Genomic DNA, 12191 nt, shown 5'->3' with positions numbered 1-12191 from the left:
TTGCTCCTTGGGTTTCGAGATTGTCATGTTATTTAAATGTCCAACTGCATATATCTCATAGATCCCACATAATTCAAGTCATTAATACTTAGTAAAAATTAATTACAATGACATATACTATTTGCATAGCACCATTTTTAGGTTATCGCAACTCATTCGCAACTCATTTTGCCGAGCACTTTTATGTCTCTCATGAGAGCCCCCTACTCACTGAATCATGATTGGTCAGAAGGGGTTTTTTCCCCTCTTTTACAGATGAGAAAACTGGCTCAGAGAATTAAAGCACTTGGGTCAATGTAAGGACTACCACTAAGGTCTTCACACACTTGTCGGGAGCATTTTTCTTCATTATTCACACCTATTTCACTGCCTCATGATTACCACGCATATAGCAACATGATAAAACTACAAGGATGGGTTTCTCTGATGAGGTTACTTGGGTCAAGACCCAGAAAGCCCAGGCCAAGGTCAGCTTAGGACTAGAAATACCCAGGAGCCCCTGAGACAGCCTGGCCAATGGCAGGGAAAGGTGTGTGGTTGGGGTTAAATTACAGGCACCACTGCATGCAAACCCCTAGGTTTACAGATGAGAAGAGCTGGGGTCCAGGCAAGTGCAGAGACCCTGACATACATGGCCTTCCCAGACGGGGGCAACCTGCTCAGGGTAGATAACCATCCACCTCATTCACTCCCATGGATGTTTCAATCCCAGCCAGCCTCACTGTCTCACATCCCCTGCCCAAATGCTGGAGGTGCCTGAACATTCAGCCTCAGCCCAGGATCAATTACAGGGGAAGTCAGGACTGTAATAAAGACACCTGGCAGGGCTGGATTGAAAGGGGTGACCCAGAACCCAGCCCCAGCTCTGTCATTGCCTCTCTGTGGATCCCAGGTGGGACTTTTGTCCTTCCTTGAGTTCAGTTTCCATCTGTATAGCAAAAGGTTTGGCTCTGGCCTTCTGTAAGTGCAGTACAAAGTAATGACCAGGGAGTCAGACTGCCTTCGTGCAAAAATCTGCCCCACCGCCTGCAAGCTATGTGACTTTGGGCAAATTGCTTAACCTCTCTGTGCCTCATATTTCTCACCTGTAAAATGAGTAACGGCTGACCCTAATTCGTAGGGTTGTTGTAAGGACTAAGTGAGGGATTTTAGATGAAGTGTTAAGCTCAGGGCCTGGCACACAGTAAGTACTTAATAAATGTTTCTCATTACTACTCTCAGCTCTGACACTCTCTAAGTCTATGGTCATAAACTGGCCATCTATGCGCGACATGCAGCTTGCTGAAGAGTTTTCCCCACCACAGACGCTTCATAAGGGCAGGGGCCACTGATGGGCCCCAAGGGCCTAGAACAGCACCTGGCACACAGTAAGGGCTCAATGACTATTTCCTAAATGAATGAATGGCCTCACTGTGTCTTCAAATATTAAATTCATTGCTAACATCTCAGAAAGATTTTTTTTTTAATCTCAATATTTAGATTCTTTTGAAAATCAAAGTGGCTGTTCTGTACTGCGGCTTAGCAACATAGACCAAACAGTAGCAGTGGCCCCCATTAGCCGAGGTAAGTATGTGCAGTTTGCCACAGTGTCTTGCCAGCTGTCTGGACCCTGGAGCCACCTGAATGCCTCCTGGGGGAACCGTGACACCCTTGGCCCAGGGTATATCACAGGAGAAGTGCAGACAGCACGGAAAGTTTGCATTTACCTGGCCCCAGGGCTTCTGCCCCCAGAGATTGCCCCGGGTCTGCTAAGTGCCCAGGATACTCTGGCATCCAAGCCCCCTCTGCTGTGGACAGGCCAGACCCTCTTCCCCAGAGGAAAGCCTCAAACACTCCACATTGCTGCAACTTCGTTAGCTTTCTAGGCTGTGTAACTCCCTGCTTGGAAAACTCCCAAAAGCAAAAAGCAACAGAAAGATGAATTTAATACTTATCCTTCTCACAGAAAGAGCACAGAGATAGGGAGACACACCTTGGGAGGCTCAGGTGGGAAGATCACTTGAGCCCAGGAGGTCAAGGCTGCAATGAGCTGTGATCTCACCACTGCACTCTAGCCTAGGCAACAGAGAAAGACCTTGCCTAAAAAAAAAAAAAAAAAAATTACCTGCTTCTTTTAACTTTTTCAAAGTGGATACTACAAAATTTAAAACTGCACATGTGGCTTGCATTATTTTTCTACTGGGCAGTGCAGCTGTGGACTCTCAGCATGAAGTCCCAGCAACTAGATGGAGACTGGGACACAGGTGATATTCAGTATTGGCTGAGGAATGGCGTCCCTAACAGTAGATGTGAGATCCTAAAGCACAGACAGGATGGGTTTGGAAGGATCCCCCACCCTACCACGCAGTTATGTGCTGGTTTTCTAGTGAAAGTCCATCCATGACTGGGCACGATGGCTCATGCCTGTAATCCCAGCACTTTGGGAGGCCAAGGCAGGTGGATCACCTGAGGTCAGAAGTTCAAGACCAGCCTGGCCAACATGGTGAAACCCCGTCTCTACTAAAAATACAAAAATTAGCCTGGCATGGTGGCATGCACCTGTAGTCCTAACTACTTGGGAGGCTGAGGCAGAAGAATTGTTTGAATCCAGGAGGTGGAGATTGCAGTGAGCCAAGATTGTGCCACTGTACTCACTCTAGCCTGGGTGACAGGGAGAGACACTGTCAAAAAAAAAAAAAGATAGCCCACCTGTGCCTCACCCTCTAAGACAAAATCTTAGGCCCCCATAGAGTGTCTGAGAAAGGTCTGGCCTAGAGTTCCATTGCCACTGGTTCCCTGGAGATGACATCGGTGATCCTGGCTCCAGGAAAGAAGGGCAAGATCAGCCTCCTGCCGGGCCAGGGGCAGTTCCGAGCAGGAGAAGGAACACGGGGAGCTGGAGGAGAATAAACTCCCTTATAATCCGGGGCAGGATGGCTAAGCTCCTGTCTCTGTAGGCAAAGAACAGAAGAAAAGTGGGCAGAGCTAAAGGGCACCCCTCAGAGGGACTCAGCCCACACTAACCTGAAGCCAGGGAAAGCCAGCATTCCTCGGGGACAGAATTAGTGATACAAATTGATACCCAGACAGGGTTGCAGCTTCCCCTTTTGTTTTCCCTTTCTGCCCTCCCACTCTCTCTCTCTTGCTCTCTCCTCTACTTCCCTCCCTCCCTTGCTTTCACTGGCTCCGAAATTACAGCCTTCTCTCAGAAACAGACACAATCAAGGTGGTGTGCATGGCCCTTGTCACAAATGGCATCTCAGGTCCTCTCCAAATGGAGCATGGCCTTTAAAGAGGAAGGTGGTATCACCAACCTCCTGCCTCGAGGAAGATGCATCTCCAGGAAGACATAGGCCAGAAAAAAACTCCTGCCCTCTTCGGCTGATTGGCCTGAGGCAGGCTCTGGGTGGCTGATTGCAGGGCCAGGCCCGGGGCTGCTGGGGTCTGAAAGACAAGGCATGCCCGCCCTCCTCAACACTCCTTGTGCTAGAGTGGGAGGAGCAGGGCTCTGCCCTTGACTGGCCAGCATTCAGGCTCAGCTTCATCTGGGGTCCTTAAACAAGCTTACTCTCTGACTCTAGGTCTTAGTTTCCCCACTTGTAAAATGGAACGACTAGCTGGTCTCTGAGAACACTTCCAGACCTTGAGTACAGGTCACAAACTCAAATGGCTGAAGGAGCAAGGCAGTAACGGAAATGAATAAAGTGGGGTCCAAAGTGAGGCGATAGGGAATGGTGAGGACTGTGGAGAACTGCAAGCTGCAGGCTCACGTAAATCTAAAAGGCAGCTGCAGGCAAAACTCACAGGGGCGACAGAAGTCAGAGTGAAGTCAGAAGAGTAGTTACTTCTGGAGTGGGATAACATGGGGTGGGAGGGGGCATCAGAGAGCCTGCCAAGGCACTGGAGATGTTCTGTATCTCTGTGGCAGTGAGGTGGTTACACAGGTGTATACATATGTGAAAATTCACCACTTCCACTTAAGATCTGTTGACCTTATTTTATGTATGCATTCTTTTTTTATTATTTATTTATTTATTTGTTTATTTATTTATTGAGACAGGGTCTTGCTCTGTCGCCCAGGCTGGAGTGCAGTGGCACGATCTCAGCTCACTGCAACCTCTGCCTCCCGGGTTCAAGAGATTCTCATGCCTCAGCTTCCTGAAAACCTGGGACTGCAGGCACGTGCCACCACACCCAGCTAAATTTTTTACATTTTTAGTAGAGACGGGGTTTCACCATGTTGGTCAGGCTGGTCTCTAACTCCTGACCTCAAATGATCCACCCACCTTGGCCTCCCAACATGGGATTACAGGCATGAGCCACTGTGCCTGGCCCATTAAATAATTTTTAAAAGAAAATAGCACTTTGGGAGGCTAAGGTGGGCAGATCATGGGGTCAAGAGATCGAGACCACCCTGGTAAACATGGTGAAACCCCGTCTCTATTAAAAATACAAAAATTAGCTGGGTGTGGTGGCGTGTACCTGTAGTCCCAGCTACTTGGGAGGCTGAGGTAGGAGAATCGCTTGAATCCAGGAGGTGGAGGTTGCAGTGAGCTCACATCGTGCCACTGCACTCCAGCTTGGCGAAAGAGAGATACTCCATCAAAAAAAAAGAAGAAAGAAAAGAAAAGAAAGAAAGAAAGGGAAGGAGGGAAGGAAGGAAGGAAGGAAGGAAGGAAGGAAGGAAGGAAGGGAAAGAAAGAAAGAGAGAGAAAGAAAGAGAGAGAGAAAGAGAGAGAAAGAGAAAGAAAGAAAAAGAAAGAAAGAAAGAAAGAAAGAAAGAAAGAAAGAAAGAAAGAAAGAAAGAAAAGAAAAGAAAAGAAAAGAAAAGAAAAGAAAAAAGAGAGAGAGGGGTATCTGCAACTCAGCTCCAACCAACAACTGTTCAACTGTTGATTGGGAACATGGACACAATGTTCCTAGTTCTCATCAGAGATGCCAGAAGTCTAGATGTTTACACTGGACTGCTGGATTTTTAAATGCTATCAGTAAGTAATTACAAATGAAAAACCACCACAACATATCCCACCCAACGCGCGCGCGCGCGCGCACACACACACACACACACACACATATACACATTCAGGAAGAATTCAATTTATGAATGTATAGATTGTCAAGCTCTGAAAATAAGAACAGGTTTCACCTCTTTACTAGAATACATTGTGCCTAACATATAAGTAAGTCAAAGGGATACAATAAAAGCTACTACATTTTCCATGTATACTGTGTGCCAGGTACTACACAAAAGGCATTGTGTAAAGTTGTCCTCTTATTAATGCTCATAGCAAGCTTATAGGGCAGTTGAAAATTATTCCCATTTTACAGATGAGAAAACTAAGTCAAATCCAAGGCTTTAGAGCTCTAGTGGAAGAACTGGTGTTCGATATCAAGTCTGTCAGCCTGCAAACTGCCTTATGAAAATCACAAAGTGAATGCATTATGATCATAATAATAACCAACACTTGCCTGGGGTTTTAGAATATGTAAAAAATATGAATGCTAAAACTGAACCTGCTGTGTCACTCTCAGCAACACAGCCTGCAGCCCCTGAGGCTGAGGAGGGCTGTCTGATATTCCCATTCCCCTCACCAATACATTGAGCTATGCCAACATTTATTATCGAGGTGACACAGGGCCCCAAGACCTCAAACCCTGAGGCCCCAAATATATGGAGCTGTGGGCAGCAGCAGCGGCCCACCCCACTCTCCATGAGGGATCCTGATCAACTTTCACACTGAAAGACTAGAAAACTGTCTCCATGTGGCTATATCTTAAATATGCCAGTTTTCTAGCTGACACCTTTCTCGTGAATAAGGTTGGTAAGAATATGCATTTTCTGCCCTATGGGATTCAATAAAGCCATTTTCATGTTGAATCCAAATAAATATGACCTATAAATATTCTAATGTTTTCTGAATTGGCTCTTTTGTAAAAATGATCATTCACTACTGTTGCAGACATTCAGATCAAGCATTAGAAATGTCCAGCATGCCAGCAGCACCCCTGTGCCCCAGTCATTACGCCCCCGGGAGTAACCATTATTCTGACTTCTATCACGTGGATGGGTTTTGCCGCTTCTCTGTGGGGCCTATGCTTTTCAGTTCTCCCCAGTCCCCACCACTCCCTATTGTGTTACATTTGGCACTGCTTTACTCTTTGGTCTGCATCCTCGCCTCCCTAGGCATGCAAATGTCCAAGGGCAGATGCCTAGAGTCCAGAGTACAGCAAGATGGACATTCACCACCCATCTTGAAAGTAACCACCATGAAGACTTAAAACTGGATACAGGCACAGCAAACGGTTGGTGTGTTAATGATCACTTAATAGGGCTGGAGAAGGTAAAAGAACCATCACCCAGCAATAACCCATTCAGTCAATGAACAGTTACTGAGCACCAATCCCATCCTGAAACAACCTGTCTGGTAGGGTTCGACTTGTAAACAACCTTGCTCATCTATTCATGGACAAACAGGATTGCCCCAGTGCCAAGAGGAAGCCAAATCAAGGCTCAAACTAAAATAAAATAAAACGTTTATAAAACAACTAAAACTGAATTTGAAAACAATAAGTTCAATGGGAATTAAGTCAATTTTTACAATCATCTTTACATATTAAGACCTGAGGGTTCAAGAAAACAGTGAGACTTACTAACCTAGTTATTTTTAAATTTTTATTATTTTTCTTTATCGATTGATTTTGAGATGGAGTCTCACCCTGTCCCCCAGGCTGGAATGCAGTGGCACAGTCTCAGCTCACTGCAACCTCCATGTCCCAGGTTCAAGCAATTCTCTTGCCTCAACCTCTCACGTAGCTGGGATTACAGGTACCCACCACCACGTCTGGGTAATTTTTGTATTTTTAGTAGAGCCGGAGTTTCATTCTGTTGGCCTAGCTGGTCTCAAACTCCTGGCCTCAAGTGATCCACCTGCCTTGGCCTCCAAAAGTGCTGGGATTATAGGTGTGAGCCACCGCACCTGGCCAACCTAACTGTTTTTGAACTCACTGATTTTCAAATCGATGTCTGAATGTCTTCACATTAGCTCGCTCTTTGTAAGGCCCATGACTGTGTCTCCCATAGTTCCTCATCACCTTGTCCCCTGGCAGAGCTGCCCTCTCTCTGGGAGAGGCTAGCTTTGGGAAAGGATAGGCTCTTTGGGCAGGGTGGGATGCCTGAGCCATGCAATGACCTTTCACCTGTGACACCATCGGCTACACCAGGCCTCTGATCCAAATCTCTCCAGCAGTGTTTCAAATCTCCTACTCTCACGCCAGCCTTGATGGCTTCAGGGTCATCATCCAGAGGACCAGGGGTATAACCTGCCACCATGCCTCGGCATCATCCCTGTGTCTTAAGGCTAGAGGCCTTGAACCACCCTAGGGCAGTAGAAGTGGGACGTCCAGTCCAGGATGGGGTCAAGGGAGAGCTTGGTCAGTATCCTCCCCTCTGTAGGCTGTTCCAAATTGGCACTCATGCTCCTCCACTCTGCGTAAGTCCTATGGCCGCTGAGAGGTGTTATCAATGGGCCGAACCACCCATCTGGGAGGGCAGATGAGGTGGAAAGTAGTTGCTCAATTCCTTCTGCTTGAGGGACAGCATCTAGTCTCAGTCTCAGGCGTCCTAGAGGCAGAGTATGTATATCTAGCTTCCAGAAACCCTGCCCCCTCCACTCACCTCCTACTGGAACATGTGCAGGGGTTTTTGTTGGGTTTTTTTTAGACAGGGTCTCATTATATTGCCCAGTCTGGAGTACAGTGGGTATTCACAGGCACGATCCTAGCACACTACAGCCTTGAACTCCTGGGCTCAAGCAATCCTGTTGCCTCAGCCTCCCCAATAGCTGGGACTACAGGGGTTCACACCTGCACCCGATTCCGTGTACAGTTTTGACTGCACACAAAGCTGAGATGCTATTCTAATCTGTTTAAAAGACCCTAAAACACAGACACTCTTGTGGCATTAGCATGGTACAACCCGAAGGGGCCAGTGGTGGACTATTAATCCAAGCCTAGCAAAGCAGCCAGAGAAAGAAGTTCAGTCTCATTCTCACTTCTGTGCTCTTATTCACTACCCTATACAATACTCTGCACCAAGTAACTATGTAATACCTCTTAGAGAAGGCACTGTGGACTATAGCTTAAACTTTACTGAGCACATGAGTCACCCAAGGATCTTATCAAATGCAGATTCTCATTCAGAAGGTCTGGGGTGGGGCCCAAGAGTCTGCATTTCTAACAAGTCTCTAGGTGATGCCGACACTGCATGTCCCCAGGCCACACTCAGAGGAGCAAGGTTCCACCAGACCTTCACCTCCCAGAAGAATGTGCATTTTAAATGAGCACTTCAGGAAGGTGCCCTTTAAAATATTTGGCTCAAATAAATGAACCTCAAATGGTGAAACTGCAGGTAAGGTAGCTTGTTGGGTGGGGGAGCTATTCCAGAGGCAACCAGGACCATCTGCCATCACACCCCTCAAATCAAGCCCTTTGGTAAGCAGACGTGAGGAGCCCAGCTGTTTGGAGGTGAGAAAGGCCAAGTTAGAGAAGTATATGGGGGCCCAGCACAGAGGAGGCCAGGATGCTAGGGCCTCCCACCCCTCACTGCTGTCCTCCAGCACCCGAGGCAGAGCTTCCTGGTTCACACCACTCGCTTCTGTGTGCCACCTTCCCAGCTCATGGGGTACACCCACCCTCTACCACGAGACACTCTGCCTTCCCGTCCTCCCCAGCCCTGGCAGCCAGAGCCAAGCCTTGCTATTCCCCCAGCCAAGGGACCCCTTCCCAGCTCCTCCTTGGCAGAGTGACATCTAGTGCCCCCACCCCTGTAGGTGCTGACCGCAGTGCACCTACCCCTGCACCAGGAACCAAGCACTAACTCCAAGCCAGCTCTCCCATCATGGGCTGATTCATCATCACCATGCAACTGGCCCCAACTAGGTTTTTCAAGCCCGCTCTACCCCACACCCCACAACCTAATTCTTCCCTGTGTGAGGGTCTGACTCCACCCAACACACACACACGCGCACACACACACACACACTCCTCCTGTGTCTCTCTAGCTTATTTCAAAATCCAAATTAGGGTGGGGGCACTTGCTAAGGGGCTGGAAGGCGAGGTCAATGCCAGATCTGGTCTGAGAGGGCAAAGGACATAGAAAAAGAAGGCTCTGGTTTCTGAATTACTAGGGAGGATGGGGGCGTATTACTACAGAGGAAAGGCTAATTTCCTCCCAGTGGACCGCTGACAGCACTAGCGCTGGGGCTGGGGTCGCAGTGGGGCGGCGGCTGGCACCGGATCTCCGCTCACAGCACGGAGGCAGCCTCTCTAGGTGCCCGCTCCAGGAAAGCCAGGCAGAGTGCCCGCCGGCTGGCGCTGCCACTACCTCGGAACACGCGGGCTCTGCCCGAGTCCTGGGTTGACCTACGGTGGAGACGAGGGGTAGTGCTCCTGGGTGCGAGCTCCTCGGGGCAGCCAGCACCGCTCGCAGCAGGCCATCTCCAGGGCCAGGAAGGAGAAGCTCGAGCCGCATAAGGCTCCCGGCTCCGCGAGGGGCGCGTCTTCCCATAGCTGGACCGAATTTGGGAGGACGTGTAAGTCCCCTGGGGTCTCCCGCGGGCACAGGGACGTGATGAGGGGAGGGGAGAACTACGTGCCTTTAGTTCCCTTCAGCGCCGCCGCCCAGCCTGCAGTAGGGGTGCGCCCCACCCCATCCCCACTGTCCAAATGGGGACCCAGGGCTCAGAAGGGGAGGGGATTGGATCCCAACGCGCTCCACTCCCGAAAACCTCTCCACCCCAGACCTGGACCCTCTCCGTAGCGCCAAGAGCAAAGCCCCCGAATGTTCGCGGTCCCAGGACCGGGGATGGGGGATGGGGTGCCTGTCCTCCCAAGGCCAACGCGAATTGAATTCGAGTGCCCTGGAATCAAAGTTGCCGCGCGTCGGTCCGGGAGCTCGGAGCGGGGCGCGGGGCTGGGGCTGGGGGCCTGGGACCGAAGAATGCCATGAGCGCCCGCCGCGGGCGATGGCCGCGCTGAGAACAAGTGGTTCGGCAGCCGCTGTAGCCACCAACTTTCCCGCCGCGCGGCGGGCGAACGGCAAGGGGAAGGAGAGGGAAGCGAGAAGGGAAGGGGCGGTGCGTGGCTCCGGGTACCGTGTGCGTGTGTGCAGCGGCGCCGCGCCTCGCCTCGAGCTCTGCTCTCCGCCGGATCGGCCCCCGCGGGCCGCCTGCTCTGGCCCTGGCCACCGCCGCGTCTCGCAGCCGGCGCGAAGGCTCATCCGCGGCGTGCCGGCCGCTCTCGGGTCCCCGCGGGCCGCTCGCCGCTCGCCGCTCGCAACTTCAGGCGCGCCGGGGGCTCGGACTAGGCGGGCCCCAAACGTCCAGAGGCTTGGCCACCCAGCGCTCCATGCCCGGGCCGGGCTGCCCTGCCCAGCCCGGCTCAGCGTCCGGCCGCCGTCGGACGCGTCCTCTGGCCAAGCATCGCGCCTGCAGCCCACGTTCCTCTCTCCCGAGCCGCCGCCGCCGCTCAAGTCCGCTATCAACTTTCCCTTGCTTCCCCCGCCCCGCTCGGCCCCCGCCGTCCAGACCCCGCCTCCAGCCGCTCCCTCCCTCACCTCCCGCCTCGCCCGGCCCCCGCCCGCCCGCCCGCCTGCGCTCGGCGCTCCCCCACTCCTCGGGCCGCCAGGACCCCCGAGCTCCCGCCCTGGCCCCGCCCGGACCCCCCGGGAGCGGCGCCGAGCCCCGCCGGGCGCTCAGGGCATGAATATTTCAGTGCTGGCTAAGCTGCCCTCTGCCGATGTCATGGCACCGGCTGCTGTGGCAACTCCACGAATCCCCCAAAGGGGCAGGGAGGAAGCCCGCAGAAGCGGCCCCAGGTGCGAGACAGAGCCGTGCCCCACAGGGCCGCCCGCCATCCCGCAGAGGGGCGCACAGGGGGATGGGGGCCCCTAGCCTCGCGTCTGCCCCGCGCCTCCGGCAGAGCTAGGTAACGCTCCCGGGAAGCCCGGGATGGCGAGCGGGCGCTCGGCCTAGGTGAGCCCGCGCCATCTGTTGGCTTTAAGCGCCCCCTCTCTGCTCCCAGAGTCGCTGAGCGGACCCTCTAGTCCTTGGGGCCGCTTGGCCGACGCTTCTCTCCAACCTTTGCCCACCCGACTCGACTCACCCGACTCGACTCGTGTGCTCCCACCTGTGCCTCCTCCCTCACTCAAGCTCAAGATGCCTCCAAGTGCTTAGAAAGGAAGGGCCCTGGGTTGGAGGAGACCTGTGAGGTCACCTAGGCGCCCTCACCCCTTTGGGAGCCCCGTCTGCAGTGCCCGAGTCATGGTCTCCCGGCTTCTTTTTGCACACCTATAGGGACAGTGACTTTATGGCTTTTTGAGACAGCTGGATCAAGGAAGGGTCCATATGCAGGTAATGGATATAAATGGAAGTTTATTCCCTACCTTTGATCTTTACTTCCCCGGGGCTAAACATTCTGATTTTTTAAAACTATTTCTCACATGACAGGATTTCTGGAGCTGTCACTGTTCCAGTCAGTACATTGACAGTACCTGCCTGGAGCCAGGCTCTGGGCTGAGACTTTCTGGGCCTCAACTCATTCTATCTTCAGCAAAGTCTTTCTGGTAGATCCTGCCATTATCCCCGTTTTACAGTGAGAAACAGGCTTTAGGAGGTTGGGGACTTGCCCCTGTGGTCGAGTCAGGTATTGAACCCAGAATCTATCTGGTTCCAAAGCTCCAGTTCCTTACCATTCGCCCATTCATTATTCATTCATTCATTCACAGTCACTGCTATGTGCTAGCTAACTGAAATAGGTTCTAGGCATAGGATGGAGAACAAAGCAGGCTTGGTCCCTGTGCCCCATGAAGCTCCTCTAGTAGGGGAACCAGACATTCATCAATGAAACACAAAAGCAGGTAAAATTACAGCCAGAATCAGTGCCAGGAAGAAGAGTGCTTTAATGGTGCCTGGCCTAGGGGATCAGGGAAGACCTCCTGGAGGAGGTGACTGAGCTGAAGGATGAGCAAGGGAGAGAGAGTGCAGTTTTAGGCAGGAGAAACAGCATGTGCAAAGGCCCCAGGTGCCCACTACGGGCAATGGCTGGGCCAGGAACAATGGTTTGGTGGCCGCAGTCGCAATCAACTTGTGCAAAGGTGGGAAGGAGCTGGCATATGTCAGGAAGTTCAGAAAGGGTGGGGAAAGCCTCTGTGCCTC

The 12191-nt window shown here is 51.8% G+C and overlaps 1 protein-coding gene across 8 annotated transcripts in view; it reads right to left on the bottom strand.

The window, feature by feature from the left end:
* The window catches only part of CDH23 (cadherin related 23), a 423400-nt gene extending 412883 nt beyond the window's left edge, over positions 1-10517 (bottom strand). For 6 of the 8 annotated variants that reach the window (XR_004436645.1, XM_033209267.1, XM_033209271.1 and 3 more), the window contains exon 1: positions 10131-10517. The gene's annotated coding sequence lies outside the window, so the exon portion shown is untranslated. The remainder of the gene's footprint in view (positions 1-10130) is intronic. The other 2 variants (XM_033209270.1, XM_033209276.1) reach the window with 2 other exon arrangements.
* Between the last annotated feature and the right edge of the window lie 1674 nt (positions 10518-12191).

The sequence above is a fragment of the Trachypithecus francoisi genome, unplaced genomic scaffold (genome assembly GCF_009764315.1).
Source record: "Trachypithecus francoisi isolate TF-2019V2 unplaced genomic scaffold, Tfra_2.0 Lachesis_group9, whole genome shotgun sequence".
In the NCBI taxonomy this organism is placed as follows: Eukaryota; Metazoa; Chordata; class Mammalia; order Primates; family Cercopithecidae; genus Trachypithecus; species Trachypithecus francoisi.
This window is presented reverse-complemented; position numbering and strand designations above follow the sequence as displayed.